This window comes from Triticum dicoccoides, chromosome 5A, assembly GCF_002162155.2.
Source record: "Triticum dicoccoides isolate Atlit2015 ecotype Zavitan chromosome 5A, WEW_v2.0, whole genome shotgun sequence".
NCBI classification, from domain to species: domain Eukaryota; kingdom Viridiplantae; phylum Streptophyta; class Magnoliopsida; order Poales; family Poaceae; genus Triticum; species Triticum dicoccoides.
Window position 1 is genome coordinate 506,923,262 of NC_041388.1, and position 18,052 is coordinate 506,941,313.

Consider the following 18,052-nt stretch of genomic DNA (forward strand, 5'->3'; position numbering starts at 1 on the left):
AATCATAAGTATGAGGTTTGTTCAAGTAAGAATAGAACCTAAGCAACGGTCCACCCACATATCAAATTGTCAAAGTAGTGAACACAAATCAGACCAACATGATGAAAGTGACTACATGAAATTCCCGTGTACCCTCAAGAATGCTTTGCTTATTATAAGAGACCGTTTTGTCCTGTCCTTTGCCTCAAATGGATTGGTCTACCTTGCTGCATACTTGTTACTATTATCGTTACTCGCTCGTACAAATTATCTTGCTATCAAAATACTCACTACTTACAGTTTTTTCTCCTGAACATTTATTAAAATACAAACAATTTTTTAAAACTTGAACATCATTTGGAATTATGATTTTTTTACGAATTGAACATTTATTGGAATTACGAAGAACTTTTAAAGTCCATTTTTTTGAAGATTTTGAACATTTTTTGAAGTTTGTAAATAAAAAAATAAAGAAGAGACAGGAAAAAAGAGAAGAAGAAACAACGAAAAAACTAAAAAAACAAAATCAAAGACGGTCCAAAACCTTCTAGCAGGTTCTCAAAACCGGGATGCTCGCATGTAGAGAAAATCAAGTGAGCTGGCCCTCGTCCCCTGTGCGATTCGGTGACAATGTCCCGCAACGAGCGACACATAGGATTCGTGTTGGTTCAACTCGGTAGACTTGGAGGAACTTCACAAAGAGTGGTGTTTTGGCACATGGGAGCATGTACTCCTGGTTTTTAAAATATTTTGAAATATAAAAAAATTCCGAACAAAAATTTGGCACGTACATCTTGATTTTGTACATGCTCACAAAGTCGTTTTGCAAAAAACCGACAACTTATGTGTCGTATGTGAAAAAGACAAAATCCGGTGTAAAAAAATGCTTTTCACAAGACAACCTCTTGTCTTTTTTACACAAGCTACAAAAATATCGGTTTTCTCCGAAACTTGACGTGCACACATATAATGTCGAGATGTATGCGCCAAATTTTTGTTTGGAATTTTTTCACACTTTGAAATATATATTTTCGCGTGCAGGAGCGCGCGCTCCCGGGAGGATCAACGGATTTCTGGAACTTCACATAGACAATTTGCTTTCAGCCCTCTCTTCGGATGCACATTTTTGTTCATACATTTTTTTAGAACGCACTTTCGCCAGACAAAGATCACGGTTGCGGTTGCTCAAGGAGGCGGGACGCCAATTCGTTTTTTTCATCTGTACGTTTGTAAGCGCAAAAAATAAAATTTCATTCTAAGACCGCATCGACGGGATCACGTTGCTTCCTCCCAGTCGCACGTGGAATCATTGCGGATTACTTCGCCCATGTCTTGGGCACGCTTGCCTAGCGCCGCCATTCTCTCGACCTTGAGGAGCTTGCACTGTCATCTGTGGACCTCTCTGCCCCGGACCTCCCGTTCAATGAAGAAGAGGCATCGGCCATTATATATCCCCGCTCAATCGAGCGCCCGACCCCGATGGATTCTCCGCCATGTTTCACCAAGTGTGACGGGCTACGATCAAGGAGAATGTGTTGATCGTGATTCACCAGATTTACCATCCAGATGGTAGCTCGTTGCACCTTCTCAATCACGCATACATCACCATCCTCCCTAAGAAGGATTCAACTACAGATTGATACGTCCATTTTGCATCATGTTTTTTGGAGTAATATTTATAATATTTTTATCCACAATAATGCTTTTTGGAGTAATAATGCCTTTTCTCTCATAATTTGCAAGGAACACATCAAGAGAGAGAATTCCGGCAGCTGGAAATCTGGACCTGGAAAAGCTATGTCAGGCCACCTATTCTGCACAACTCCAAATGAGTTGAAACTTCATGGAGAATTTTTATGGATTATTTAAGAAATATTGGAGCCAATAAACACCAGAGGGGGGCCACTAGGTGGGCATAACCCACCTGGGTTCGCCAGGCCCCCCTAGCGCACCCTGGTGGGTTGTGGCCTCCTCGGCCCACCTCCGGTGCCCATCTTTTGATATATAAGTCATTTTTACCTAGAAAAAAAGAAAAACTTTCGGGACGAAGCGCCACTACCTCGAGGCGGAACTTTGGCAGGAGCACTTTTGCCCTCCGGCGGAGCGATTCTGCCAGGGGAATTTCCCTCCCGGAGGGGAAATCATCGTCATCATCATCACCAACAACTCTTCCATCTTGGGGAGGGCAATCTCCATCAACATCTTCACCAGCACCATCTCATCTCAAACCCTAGTTCATCTCTTGTATTCAATCTTGTTACCGGAACTACAGATTGTTGCTAGGGGGTGACTAGTAGCGTTGATTACATCTTGTAGTTGATTACTATATGGTTTATTGGGTGGAAGATTATATGTTCAGATCCATTATGCATATTAATACCCCTCTGATCTTGAGCATGATTATTATTTGTGACTAGTTACTTTTGTTCTTGAGGTCATGGAAGAAATCATGTGAATTTGATATGTGTTCGATATTTTGATAGTATGTATGTTGTGATTCCCTTAGTGGTGTCATGTGAACATCGACTACATGACACTTCACCATATTTGGGCCTAAGGGAATGCATTGTGGAGTAGAAATTAGATGGTGGGCTGCGAGGGTGATAGAAGCTTAAACCCCAGTTTATGCGCTATTTCGTAAGGGACCGATTGGATCCAAAAGTTTAATGCTATGGTTAGAATTTATTCTTAATACTTTTATCATAGTTGCAGATGCTTGCGGGAGGGTTAATCATAAGTAGGAGGTTTGTTCAAGTGAGAACAGAACCTAAGCACCGGTCCACCCACATATCAAATTATCAAAGTAGTGAACACAAATCAAACCAACATGATGAAAGTGACTAGATGAAATTCCCATGTACCCTCAAGAACGCTTTGCTTATTATGAGAGACCGTTTTGGCCTGTCTTTGCCTCAAAAGAATTGGGCTACCTTACTGCATACTTGTTACTATTATCGTTACTCGCTCGTTACAAATTATCTTGCTATCAAACTACTTGCTACTTACAATTTCAGCACTTGTAGACATCACCTTACTGAAAACTACTTGTCATTTCCTTCTGCTCCTCGTTCGGTTCGACACTCTTACTTATAGAAAAGAGCTACAATTGATCCCCTATACTTGTGGGTCATCACAGAACTGAGTGACTTCTACCCAATCAGCATAATGCATAGCTCTATGAAGGTCTTTGAGAAGATGATGGCTAATCGCCTGACACTGCGTTTGCTGGACCTCGTCTCCGATAACCAAAGTGCTTTTGAGAAGCGTCATTGTATCTAAGATAACCTTTTATTTGTTAAGCAGACGGTGAAGAGCATCCACTAGTAAAAAGTGCCCTCCCTATTCATGAAGCACGATTTCTCAAAGGCATTTGACTCTCTTGCTTAGCCATTCTTGTTGGAAGTGTTGCATCAACATAGCTTTGGTAGTTGATGACAAAAGATGATTGCAACTATTCTTTGTGTTGCGAGCTCTTGTGTTCTTATCAACAACATTCCACCAGAGGCGATCGATCATGTTAGGGGCCTCCGCTCAGGGGACACCATATCGCCAATGCTTTTTCTTCTGGTTATCGATGTGCTCAGTGTCATGATCATCAAGGCCGAGCAGTTGGGGCTATTTGTCACACCCTAGATTTTTCCCAAATCCGGAATGTTTATAATTTCATTGGGAATTATTTTTTCTGGAAAGACCTTTGCTTGCTTGCTATTTAGCAAAAATTCCTAGGATTTTCTTGTTGTTGACCTTGTTGGCTAGATTGATCAACTAGAGGGTTAAAGGCCATATAATAACCAGTAGAAACCTATTTAAGCTTTGGTTGAAACCTAACTACCTAACACCACTAAAATTAGAAAGCAAAACAAAACCCTAAATGGGAAAATAGAAAATAGAATTTCCAAAAGATTTGACCAACAAATAAAAAAAATGCAAGATGAGTTAAGCGAAAACTAAAGTAGGAAAATTCAAAAGAAAATGAAATTAGGAAAAGAAATACACTCAAGAGAATATTCAAACAAAACCTACAAATAAAGTGGAAAAAATTATGTGACCAAAGGCCAAAGAAAATGTTCACCAACAAAGGAATATTCAATTAGATTTTAGAACAAGTTCAGTGTTGGAAGAAAATTCAAAACTCAAATTAGATAGAATTTAGGAAAATAGTAGAAGGAAAAAAAGGAAAAGAGAAAAACCTAAACTAAACCTAACCTACATCAGCCCCCCTAAACCTACGGCCCAACTAGATAGCGCGAAGCCTGGCCACCCCTCGCGCCCTCTCTTTCCCTCCCACTGCCAAGCGGGCCCCGCTTAACAGGGTCACTGCTAACTCTCATACCCGACGCGCGTCCACAAACCACATACCGTGATCGTCGCCCCTTCCCCCACGTTCCCACGACTCATGGGATGCGAGCACCCATGGCCACTCCCTATAAAGAGCCCTTGCCTCCCTCTCTCAAACCCATGTAACTTCGCTCGCTATTGCCATGAGGCTGCTGTGAATCGTCGACGCCATTACTGCCACTATCGCCGCCTTCGCTGCTGGATTTGGCAAGAGCCAGCCTCCTCAGCATGCACCGCCTCCACCAAGCCATGGCATGCGCTCCCTCAGATTTCTTTGACACAGTCCACGTGACGTTCATCCGAGCCATGTCGCCATCGTGACGAAGCTGCCATCGAGGTGAGACCCCCGTTGGCCACACTGACATGTCCATCGTGCTCGCCTAGCTCGCGCGCATCTCTTTAACCTACCGCGTGACCATAGGGACCCCCCTAAAGGTCGTTTCCGACGATTCCCGATGCTCCACCTAGACATCACCCACGGACCCGCCGTGCAACGCTGCACCCAACCAAGCTTTTCCCAACGCCTAGGACGCGCTGGAGCCCAAACCGGCGCCGTCGTCGTCCCCAACTCCACGTGAACTCCGGTGAGGAATTCCCCTTCTCTGAGACCCTAGCGCGATAAAACACCCATCATGGGATCTCACTTGATCCAACGGCTCACAGAGCCCCTCACCTCGAATCGGTACGGGCCAACCACACGCCGCCAAGTGACCAACCCTTATCTAGAACCGTTTGTGTGTAATTTTAATCACTGAAATTCAAATGGTAGTTTACAGAACCCCCCTAACTTAGAAACCTCATAAATTTTTACGAGAAGTCCAATTTGGTGAAACTTTTTTGCAAAATGATCCTTTGGAAATACACTTTCACCTAGAAAAATATTTTTTTTTCTTTTGAAGAGTTTAAAGTTCAAATTCAAACATAATAAATTTAAATTCATATAGGGTCTAATTTGCAATTCATAAATGCAATTTAAATAGTGATTTTTTTGCATAGTAAACCTTGTGCAATGTAGTTTCAACTTAGATCAATGAATTTAAAATTTGAATAACTAAAATTGTGAATTTAAATAAAATTCAGTGGAAGCTTAAATTCAAATTTAAAACTATTTAGTTTGACTTTTAAATAAAAGACCTAAATGGAATGATTCCTTTTGCAGTTTAGTTCAGTAACTAAAATAAACATTGTAATTTTTTTTGATTTATATTTAAGTTTAGGAAACTCAAATACTATTTGAATTCAATTCAAACTTAAACTAGGTATAACCTTCAAACCATAAAGTCAAATGGGATGCAACCTTTTGCTTTGCAATTGAGGAACCTAATTAAACTTTAGTAAATAACAATTATAGTGGAATTAATATAATCCAACGCAGCAACCCCCTCCAGAAAGTCTCAAACAACTCCGCACATGTCATCACAAACCAAGGACTAGTGTCGCTGATAAAACAAAGCTGTCAGTCCATCTAGCCTTGGCGCCTTTTTTGGTCCCATCTCAAAAAGGGCGTGTTCGATTTCTGCGTCTAAAATATGTGCTACCAATCTGTCATTCATCTCAATGGACATGACTGAATGAACACTCTGAAGTAGTTTCCCCGCCCCTATAGACCCTTCAGATGTGAATGGTGTCGGTGTCAAAACCGGCGGATCTCGGGTAGGGGGTCCCGAACTGTGCGTCTAAGGTTGATGGTAATAGGAGACAGGGGACTCGAAGTTTTACCCAGGTTCGGGCCCTCTTGATGGAGGTAACACCCTACGTCCTGCTTGATTGATATTGATGGGTATGAGTATTACAAGAGTTGATCTACCACGAGATCGTAATGGCTAAACCCTAGAAGTCTAGCATGTATGACTACGGTATTGAGTATCCCCTATCCGGACTAAGTCCTCTGGTTTATATAGACACCGGGGGGGATCTAGGGTTACATAGAGTTGGTTATATAATATGGAATCTTCATAGTTGTTCGCCAAGCTTGCCTTCCACGCCAAGGAGAGTCCCATCCGGACATGGGCACCGTCTTCGGTCTTCATATCTTCATAGCCCATCAGTCCGGCCCATAATAACAGGTCGGACGCCCGAGGACCTCTTAGTCCAGGACTCCCTCAGTAGCCCCCGAACCAGTCTTCAATAGCGAGGTGTTCGACACATGGATTATCTTCGGTATTGCAAGGCGGGTTCCTCCCTTAAGTAGTGTATTCGTCCGTAGAGTCGATGTCTCCCCTCGGCTTCTGCGCGCTTAATGTCCTCGTTTTCCATGTGTCGAGCGAGTGCAGACAGTCAGGGTATTTTCTGCAAATAACACCCCAGCTCTATAAGGAAGAGTATCTATTTAAAGAGATTGGATCTCAGATCCCTTTGGCACCAAGCGGAAAAAATCCTCAGAGACCGCTAGGCAGGACCATTCCAACATGGCCAACAACCCCAGCTCCTCTTCCCGTTCCAACCTAGAGAGAGGCGAGTGGGAGAGGTGCTCTATGCCCCATAGCCGATTGGCAAAGCTGCAAATGCAGGGATTTCTCCCTCCAGCAGATCTGGTCCCTGTTCGAGCAGGGTTGGCCTCCTTCAACGGCAAAACCCAGGCAGAGGATTCTCCCAATCCGTCTACGGGAGAACGGGTATGCTTCGTCCCCTATCTGCTGAGGGGGGTGGGGTTTCCAATTCACCCATTCCTCCGAGGGCTGCTGGAGTACTACGGCCTCCAGCTGCATGATGTTACCCCTGGCTCCATCCTCCACATTGCGAGTTATGTCGACCTATGCAAACTATTCCTGGGTTGCGAGGCCCATTTTGATTTGTGGAGAAAATTATTCTGCCTCATCCCTCGCAATCAAGGTGGATCAATCTTTGAAGTGGGAGGAGCCGAAGTGTGGCGCATTGCCGGGACCGGATATCTGTTCGGCACACCGAAGAAAGCTCCCGAAGAGTGGTCTTCCGAATGGTTCTACATTGAAGACGTTGCTCTACCCAACCCCATCCGCATAGGCCTCCCAGAGTTTTCAAATGCTCCGCTGAAGAAGCGCCATAGCTGGCGTCCTTGGAGCCTCGAGGAAGAGGATAGTGCGGAAATCAGCTTGCTACTGGGCAATATTAAAACGCTTGCCCAGTCTGGATTGTCAATAGTCGAAGTGATGGCAACTTCCATAACACGGGGGGTCCAGCCACTCCAATACCAAGGACTGCCCATGTGGCACTGTAACGGAGAAGATGACGCCTCATGTTATGGCCGGAAAGGCCCGAAGACCCCCGCCGCTCTAGCCAAGATCCTGGTCGAGCTGTATAAAGGAGAGAAGGAGGAGTTCAGCCGTCTCCAACATCGAGACGGACTTTCCATGTACAATCCTCCCAGCTGGGTAAGGTTCGGCTTCACTTAATTTATCTTGTCCTTGGATCATTCGTTGACAGGCAGCATCTTATCTGCTCATAATAGGAATGTCGAAAGGCTATCGAGGAGATCCATGACCCTGCCCCTCAGTCGGAGAATCGCAACCGGGATCTTGACCCCGGATATGAAGAAGACCCGGACATATTCATGGAGCTTGAGGAGTGAACGTTCTATCAGATGAGCTACGACGGTACATATGTACCTATTATCGCCGACTACCCCGGCCTCCTTCCAGCTTCATACGTAAGTGATCCGAAGACACCTTATTCAAAAGAAATCTCTCCTTCCTTCTTACCCACCGCACTATCCTGTGCTCAAAATGGGAAGGGTTCAGTGCGACGTACCGCTCCAAGGGTACCTCTGAAGAGGGCGTCCCCTACTCCGTGCGAGTCTTCCAAGAGGAAAGCAAACGAAGACACGGCCGTACCTTCATCGAAGAGGTATGAATTCGCCAACATGCACCTGAGCAGTCACGTCCAACCATGACCTTCCCGTTTTCCATGTGTCAGGAGAAAGGTGCGCCGGACTATATCCGGAGGTTCGAGTGGTCGTACTTCCCGCAGCCAGGATTCAAATTCTGCCGTGAAGACGGGGGCTGATGCGGGGGCGATGCCGGACTGTCCCCCAGCCGAGGACTCGGACGATGTATCCGTCACCAACTCGGAAGTGGAGAGTGCCATGAATCATCAGCGCCGCCGGGCCATTTTACAAGACCCTGGCTTTTCAGAAGAGTCGTTTAATGCATTCAGCTCGGCCGATGCATACATCTGAGCTGCTCGAGATGGAATTAACAGGCCCACAAAGCAACATTTGAAAGATGTGCATGTAAATTTGTTTTGTCTGACTATGATAACCATATGCCAGTAGCCCCCGAGACTTAAAGGAGTTGAAACAATTGATTTAAGGATCAATGTACAACCAGGTGCTTACGGAGAAGAACACCCAACTAGCTCAGGAACTAGAAAAGTGTCAGCGCCAGCTGCTTGCTGCCAATGCCGAACTAGAGAAATACAAGGCATCTCCCGGTAATATTTCCCTCTAACAAAAATTCATAATGATACACCGATTGTGTGAATCTGGGTATTTATCTTTGTGTTGGGTTGTTAGACCAAGTACGGGAGCAGCTGGACGCCGCTTGAAGCGAAGAACACGGAACCAAAAAGCTACTAGCAGCGGGCGAGCGTGTACTGACAAAAGTCGTTCAGGAGAAAAAGAAACTCCAGGATTCGAACGCCAAACTGGGCGAAGAACTAAAAGATGTGCGAGCTCAGCTAGTGGACTCTGTGAAGGAGAACAAGAAGCTGCGAGGCGGCATATTCAGTACGTGGCCGCTTTTATCTTATAATAGTTTGGAGGTGACGGTAGCTGATATAGCTGTAATTGCAGGTGTATTGACGAACCGCCCCGAAGAGGAGGTGTTCGAATCATCAAGTGATCTTCTGCAAGGGCTGTCGCAGTTGCACGAGCAAGCTCGGCAGGCGATGCGGAGTGTATCCAAGGCTTCATGGCCGTCCGACTCCCCTCCAGGAAGCATGGAGAAGCTGGTAGAGCTGTTCAAGGGAGCGCGGCGGCGTGTCCGGCTGTGGAAGATATCGGCCTGCCGAGAGGGTGCGCGAGAGGCCCGGGTCATGGTGAAGACGCGATATACCAAGCTGGATCCTAATCACACGGCTCGTGTCGGACCACTAGGGCCGAATGGGGAAGAAATTCCCGTTAGCTTAGTATATGACCAAGTAGAGGTGGCCGCCAAATATTCCCAACGGGATTGTAAATTAGACCGCCTTTTAGACGGTATAGAGGAGGAAGTGTTTGAGTCGTGAGGGACTATGTACATTCCTTCTAGCTGGATAATAAAGAAAATTGTCATCACCGACCTTTTCACTTCAACCTCTTGACCTGAAGGTTCAGAGTGTTTCCGAATACCGTAGCGGTAGAATATACCGGGGTATGCGTGGAAACCAGGCGCAGGGGTCATAATTGCTCAAACAGACAATGTGTATCCGGCTAGTTATGTTATATTACATTATGCAAGAAACATCTTCCAGAGAGAATAGTTCCGTTAAGGGTTCCTTTCCCTGGGTGTGCATGCATGTTAATGTGCATGTCCGAACTGTGATTGATAAAATCGTAGAGTAAGTAACATCTGGGGTTCACAATGGAGTGAATGTGGAAACACCTTTAATTCGCCGACCGAATATTCTCTTAAGAACACTAGCTTTCGGCTTCACCCAGTCTGAGGTACACATCCGGATGACCCGGCAGTAACAACCGCAGAGGTGCTCCCTTTATGCCCTAGCCGAACTAACGGGAACGTAGGGCATAAGCACAGGAGCCAAGCAACCCAGCTTGGCCAAAACTTAAGTCATATCGATGCATATAGTGGCGAAGAAAAGGTACATATGGAAAAAAGGAACGCATATGTGCTGAGCTTGATGCTCGAAGAATAGTCGCAAGCTTCTGTACGAGAAGCCCCCGGGTATAGTGAATGTACATATTTAGAGATGTAAGCGTCAGGTAGGGATGGTCTAGCCGCACTAAAGCTGTAAGGCTAAAGAGAAAACGAAAAAAGGTAAAAGACAAAAGAGAGAAAAAATAAATAATGGTAATAACAGGAGGGAGGAAACGAACACAGGGTTCGGTGTTAGGCATAAAATCGTTGTAGTCTGGCCGCATTCCAGGGGTTCGGCTCTAGGTGATTATCTGACGCCTCACGTAGGCGGTACGCTCCTCCAGTGAGAACTTCGTAAATGATGAAGGGACCCTCCCAGTTGGGCTTGAGTTTGTCCTTTTTCTTCTCCGGCAAGCATAGAACGAGTTCACCAATGTTATACGTCTTGGCCCGCACTTCTCTGCTTTGATACCTGCGAGCCTGCTGTTGATAAAATGCGGAACGGGCTTTGGCGACGTCGCGCTCCTCCTCCAAGGCATCTAAGTTGTCCTGCCGATCAAGCTCGGCTTCTCTCTCTTCGTACATATGCACTCGAGGTGAGTCATGAATAATATCGCAGGGTAACACTGCTTCCGCACCGTACACCATAAAGAATGGTGTATATCCAGTAGAGCGGTTGGGCGTGGTCCGCAGCCCCCAGAGTACTAAGTCAAGTTCCTCCACCCAGTGCTTGTCTGATTCCTTCAAAGACTGCACTAGTCTGGGTTTGATGCCACTCATAATGAGACCATTAGCCCGTAAAACTTGACCATTTGTTTCCAAGTGATAGACAGAGGCGTAATCGAGCTTAATGCCTAGATTAGCACACCAGGTTTTCACCTCATCGGCTATAAAATTGGAGCCATTATCGGTGATTATACTTTGTGGGACACCATAACGGTGTACAACGCCGGATATGAAATCTATTACTGGCCCCGCTTCGGCCGTTTTAACTGGTTTGGCCTCTATCCACTTAGTGAATTTATCCACCATGACCAGCAAATACTTTCTCTTATGGCTTCCTCCTTGAAGGGGTCCGACCATATCGAGTCCCCAGACCGCAAAAGGCCAAGTGATGGGGATTGTTTGTAAGGCAGTGGGGGCATATGGCTTTGATTGGCAAAGAGTTGGCATCCGACGCAATGTTGGACAAGGTTCTGTGCATCTGCTCGGGCCGTCGGCCAATAAAACCCTATACGGAAGGCCTTGCTAACAAGGTCCCAAGCTGCGGCGTGGTGACCGCCGAGTCCGGCATGAATTTCAGCCAAGAGCTGCCGCCCCTCTTCCTCGGATATACATCATTGAAGGACTCCGGTGGCGCTTTTCTTATAGAGCTCTCCATCATGAATCGTGTATGCCTTTGAACGCCGGACAATGCAGCGGGCCTCATTCTGGTCCTCAGGAAGCTCTTTGCTGTTAAGGTAGGCCAGGAAGGATTCGGTCCATGGGGCAATGATTGCCATGATGAGATGCGCCGATGGTGTTATTTCGGTGGCTGAGCCCCCGACGACGTTGGTGTTTCCGAGATCTGGGGTTATGCTTGGATCTGGACTAGTATTGCTGTTTTCCCCCTGCCACACCACGGATGGCTTAAAGAGCCTCTCCAGGAAAATATTAGGTGGGACGGGGTCGCACTTAGCGCCGATACGAGCAAGAACATCCGCCACTTGATTACTTTCTCGAGCCACATGATGGAACTCGAGCCCTTCGAACCGGGCCAAAATTTTTATGACTGCGTTATGATACACTTCCATCTTCGGATCTTTGGCGTCGAAATCTCCATTTATTTGAGATATTGCAAGGTTTGAGTCCCCGCGTACTTCTAGGCATTGTATGCCCATGGAGACAGCCATCCAAAGACCATGCAATAAGGCCTCGTATTCGGCTGCGTTATTGTAGTCTGTGTATAATATTTGGAGAACGTACTGGACGATGTATCCAGTAGGGGATGTTAAAACGACGCCCGCTCCTAACCCTGCCAGCATTTTGGAGCCGTTGAAATACATGACCCAATTGGAGTACGTGCCATACTCTTTAGGGAGTTCGGCCTCTGTCCATTCGGCGACGAAGTCAGCCAGTACTTGGGATTTGATAGCTCGACGTGGCTTACATGTATTGTCAAATGGGAGGAGCTTGATGGCCCGTTTGGCAATCCGGCCCATAGCATCGCGGTTGTTTATAATTTCATTGAGTGGTACTTCGGAGGCCATCGTGATCGAACACTCCTGGAAGTAGTGACGGAGCTTTCGGGATGCCATGAAGACCACGTATGCTATCTTTTGATAATGAGGGTACTGGGATTTACATGGTGTAAGGACGGTAGATACGTAGTATACTGGCTTCTGAAGCGAGAATTTATGTCCGTCTTGTTCTTGTTCAATTACGAGTACGGCGCCTACCACCTGATGTGTTGCCGATATATATAATAACATCGGTTCGCTGGAGTTTGGTGCGGCCAGGATTGGATTGCTCACAAGAAGGGTTTTTATTTCCTCCAGTACGGCTGTTGCCGCGTCCGTCCACTTGAAGTGGTCGGTTCATCGTAGAAGGCGATAGAGTGGCAGTGCCTTTTCTCCCAATCTGGAGATAAAGCGGCTTAGAGCTGCTATGCAACCCGCGAGCTTTTGAACTTGTTTAAGGTCTGTTGGCTTAGCCAATTGTGACAAAGCTCAGATTTTGGCTGGGTTTGCTTCAATTCCTCTATTGGAAACGATGAAGCCCAACAGTTTTCCAGCAGGGATGCCGAAAACGCACTTCTCCGGATTGAGCTTAATGTCATACACGCGGAGGTTGTCGAATGTGAGACGTAAATCGTCTATTAGTGTTTCGACGTGCCTACTTTTGATGACGACATCGTCCACGTAAGCTTCAACTGTCTTGCCGATCTGTTTCTCCAGGCATGTTTGAATCATGCGTTGGTATGTGGCACCGACGTTCTTGAGCTCGAACGGCATAGTGTTGAAGTAGAATGGCCCATATGGGGTGATGAATGTCATTGCAGCTTGATCGGATTCCTTCATTTTGATTTGATGGTATCCGGAATATGCGTCAAGAAAACACAGTGAGTCATGTCCTGCGGTGGCGTCAATGATTTGATCGATGCGCGGCAGGGGGAAGGGATCCTTGGGGCATGCCTTGTTGAGGTCTTTAAAATCGATACACAGGCGCCAGGATTTGTCCTTCTTTGGTACCATCACCAAATTTGCCAGCCAGTCCTGTTGTTTTATTTTTCTAATGAATCCGACCTTGATTAGCTTGGCTAGCTCTTCCCCCATAGCTTGGCGTTTGGGTTCGGAGAAGTGCCGCAGTGTTTGCTTGACCGGTTTGTGTCCCTTCAATATATTGAGGTTGTGTTCGGCCAAATCGCGCGGGATTCCTGGCATATCAGAAGGGTGCCAGGAGAATATATCCCAGTTCTGCGCAGGAACTCTCGTAGAGCGGCGTCAACCATTGGGTCTAGTTCTGCTCCTATGGATGCTATCTTCTTGGGGTCCGTTGGGTGGACTTGGAATTTGACTATTTCTTCTGCCGGCTTGAATGAGGTGGATTTGGGTCGTTTGTCTAGGACCACATCATCTCTGTCCACCGTGGAGCGCAGCGCGGTTAATTCTTCAGCCGCGAGGGCTTCAGATAATGCCTCAAGGGCCAGGGACGTGGTTTTATTCTTGGCGCGGAGTGCTATGTCCGGATCACTCACTAGAGTGATTATGCCGTTGGGCCTTGGCATCTTAAGCTTCATGTACCCGTAATGGGGTATTGCGTGAAAGCGCGTGAATGCATCTCGCCCCAAGAGGGCGTGGTATCCGCTGTTGAAGGGGGCCACCTGGAAGGTTATTTCTTCGGACCGATAGTTCTTCGGCGTGCCGAATACCACATCGAGTGTGATTTTTCCCGCACACCGTGCCTCCCGACTGGGAATGATTCCTCGGAAGGTCGTGCTGCTTTGCTCAATGCGGCTCCTGTCTTTTTCCATCTTTCGTATTGTATCCTCATAGATGAGGTTTAGTCTGCTGCTGCCGTCCATGAGAACCTTGGTGAGCCGAAAGCCATCCACAATTGGGCTGAGGATCAAGGCGGCTGGTGCTTGGACTGTCCTGTGTTTTGGTTTGTCACTAGCGTTAAAGGTTATCGCTGTGTTGTTCCAGGGGTTTATTGTTGCGATCTGGCAGACTTCGGCGAGTTCGCGAAGTGCCGTTTTGCGCCTATTGTTTGAAGTGAATGTCTCAAAGACTGTCAGTACTCTGGGTTCGTCGTCTTTTGGAGGGTGTTGCTCCGGGATGTCCTTGGTGAGGATGTCCTCGCTGTTTTTGGCTACTTGCCGGAGTATCCAACATGCTCTAAGGCTATGGGTTGGTATAGTATCCAGTGTGGTGTGTATTTTGCAGGGGCCATCAAGCCATCCCTCCAGAACGGTTCCACGCCGCGTAATGGGTTTGTATTTCTTGGCTATTGGTCTGGGCGCGTTACAGGGGTGCACCCTTTTTGCCTGGACCAGTGGTTGAGTTGGGGCCGATAGCTCCCAAACTGTGTGATCTCTCCAGGCGCTCTCCATTGCATTGTACTTCTGTACAATAGTTGCCAATTCAGCGAAGTGTAGTATGCGGCGGTGATTAATGGCGTTGGGGAGTCATTCGTTCGTGCAGTTATTGCGGAACGCTGATATCACGTCCTCATCGCATCAATCTTTGACCTTGTCCTTGACAAGGAGAAATCTGGCCCAGAAGTGGTGGACCGTTTCTCGAGACTGCTATTTTGTGCTCGTGAGAGCACTTATGTCTGGGTGGGTGGAATTGGATCTGAACCCTGACTCGATCGATGATCCGGAGTCTAAGGTTTTTCCAGACTGAACAGTCCGGGCTCCGGAGTGTCTTCTGATTTTTGAAGCCTACCGTCCGACTCTAAGTTTGGAGGGTAAGGCGTGTCCTTCTGCCGGTAGGTGTCCGGCTTCTCGAGGTTGGAGATCCGAACATAATTCATCCTCAATATAAAGGAAGGGTTATCTCGCTCCTCGACTACCGCTATATGGTCGGTGATCGGTGGAGAATTAATCTCTCTCTGGTCGGGTTTAAGCCCAATCTGATCGTAGTCTGTAGCGACTCCCAAGGCGGTAATGCGATCTAGGAGTTCATTCAAAGACGATAACTCCGTCGGATCCATCCGTTTGGCGTATTCAGAATCAACGCAGATGCATTTTTTGATGACTCGAGAGGTCATCTTCGCTGGCTCGGAGGCCGAGCAGACGATCATGGTAAAATCACCCAGTTGGAGGGTTTGGCCCGAGGCCAGAGCTCCTCCGGAGGTAATATTTTCCTTGATGATAAGTCGAGCCATCAACCTCTGCGACGACCGCACAGTGGAACTCTCAATGAAAGCACCAATGTCGGTGTCAAAACTGGCGGATCTCGGGTAGGGGGTCCCGAACTGTGCCTCTAAGGTTGATGGTAACAGGAGACAGGGGACACGAAGTTTTACCCAGGTTCAGGCCCTCTTGATGGAGGTAACACCCTACGTCCTGCTTGATTGATATTGATGGGTATGAGTATTACAAGAGTTGATCTACCACGAGATTGTAATGGCTAAACCCTAGAAGTCTAGCCTATATGACTACGGTATTGAGTATTCCCTATCCGAACTAAGTCCTCCGGTTTATATAGACACCGGGGGGATCTAGGGTTACATAGAGTCGGTTACATAATATGGAATCTTCATAGTTGTTCTCCAAGCTTGCCTTCCACGCCAAGGAGAGTCCCATCCGGACACGGGCACCGTCTTCGGTCTTCATATCTTCACAGCCCATCAGTCCGGCCCATAGATAACAGGCGGGACGCCCAAGGACCCCTTAGTCCAGAACTCCCTCAAATGGTTTTATTTTTCATAAAAGTGCACCGCCATCTCCCTCATTTCCTCATCCACCATACATTTTGTCCCACCATCCCTAAGCAAAGCTTTAACATTATTTTTCCTTCTTCCATGCAGGCTCGGCTATGAAAATATTGTGTATTTCGATCGCTCGCCTCTAACCAATCAAACCTAGACCACAGTTAGTTTATGATTTCTTCCCTTTCATAAATTTCCTAGTGTTGCTCAATGTCGTTTATTTCAGGTGTGTGCCCAAGGCCAATAGACCTCTTCTTGGAATCCCCTACTTGTTGCTTTAAATTGGCTATTTGCTCCTGAATCGAACTGAAGACCTCATGGGACCACGCTTGCATATGTCCCCACACCCTTCTGAGTTTTTCACATGTAGTCGTGATCCCTTGGTCTCCTATGCTCATTGTAGCCCATGCACCCGAGACCATCTCGTCATATTTTTCATGGCGTGTCCATGCTTCTTCGTAGTGAAATGGCCTACTCCCTATCCACACGGTGCTAGGAGTTGTCTCCAGCACACAGATTAACAACCCAGTATGGTCGGACTCCTCACCGATAATATGCTCGACCGCCTGATGTCTACTACACAACTTAGTCTTGTAGACCCGTGTTGGGTCTCCAAGCGTAGAGTTTTGTAGCACATTAGCAAGTTTCCCTCAAGTGGATGACCTAAGGTTTATCAATCCATGGGAGTGCGTAGGATGAAGATGGTCTCTCTCAAACAACCCTGCAATCAAATATAAGAAATCATTTATGTCCCCAACACACCCAATACAATGACAAATTGTATAGGTGCACTAGTTCGGCGAAGAGATGGTGATACAAGTGTAGTATGGATTATAGATATAGGTTTTTGTAATCTAAAAAATATAAAACAGCAAAATCGTGAGAATAACCCACCTAGCATGGAAGATACTGACCGCCTCCTGTCACTTCATGAGCGATTTGGGCATACAAAACAGATTATTATTTGAAGATTTAGAGTTTGGCCCATGCAAATTTACTTGGAATGACAGGTAAATACCACACATAGGTAGGTATGGTAGACTCATATGGACTAACTTTGGGTTTAAGGAAGTGGATGCACAAGCAGTATTCCCGCTTAGTACAGGTGAAGGCTAGCATAATATCCTAAGTAAGCACCACATGTTGGAGGATCCATAACAATATAAATTCTATACAAATATATCCAAAAATAACTCATTGTGTTGTATTCCTTGTCCAACTTCAACTAATTTGCTCAAGTTTCAAAATAACTAATGGCGCTCACAATCATAGAAGATGTCCAAGATAGTATATTTATATGTGAAATCTCTCTTCCTTCAGTATTATTTCATGAAAAGTGACCAGTGTTGTGTTTGCTAACTTTCAATAAATTTTACCACCTATACTTCTTATATGTGAAGTCATTACTCCCCATGGGATAAGCATATGAAACATATATAAATTCAGATTTATGATATTCAATTCATTCAACCATTTACTCATAGGATACGAGTGAAGCACGAGAGTAAATGACAAACTACTCCAAACAAGATAAAAGTGAAGATCAATGAGTACACTACTCCAGGTTGGTCCAAACGCAACACTCCAATCAAAGACCCTTCGATGAAACTATGTGCGATGCATTAATCACAGACGGTGCTGTAATAAAACCGTCAAAAAAGATGCAAAACGTTCGCGATGGCGGTGACATCAAACATGGTTCATATTAGAGTTGCATGTGCGATGCGTGACAAACGGTTAATCCATAAGAACTGTTTACGATGAGGCAGAACAACATAAACAAGCAGCCAGATGAGGGTGTGTGCGATATATACGACATACAGTTCACTAGGATGAACTGTGTGTGATTAGGCAACACAATAGAAACAATCAGCCAGGTCAAGGTGTGTGCGATGGAGGGCATACAGTCCAACACAACAGAAACAGTTCAACTGAACAACATGTGTGTGATACGCGGCAAACAGGTCCGTAATCAGAAATGTGTGCAAAGACCAATAATAACACAGACGATTGCTGCTAATAAGCCGTGTGATTTGCTCTGTCTACAG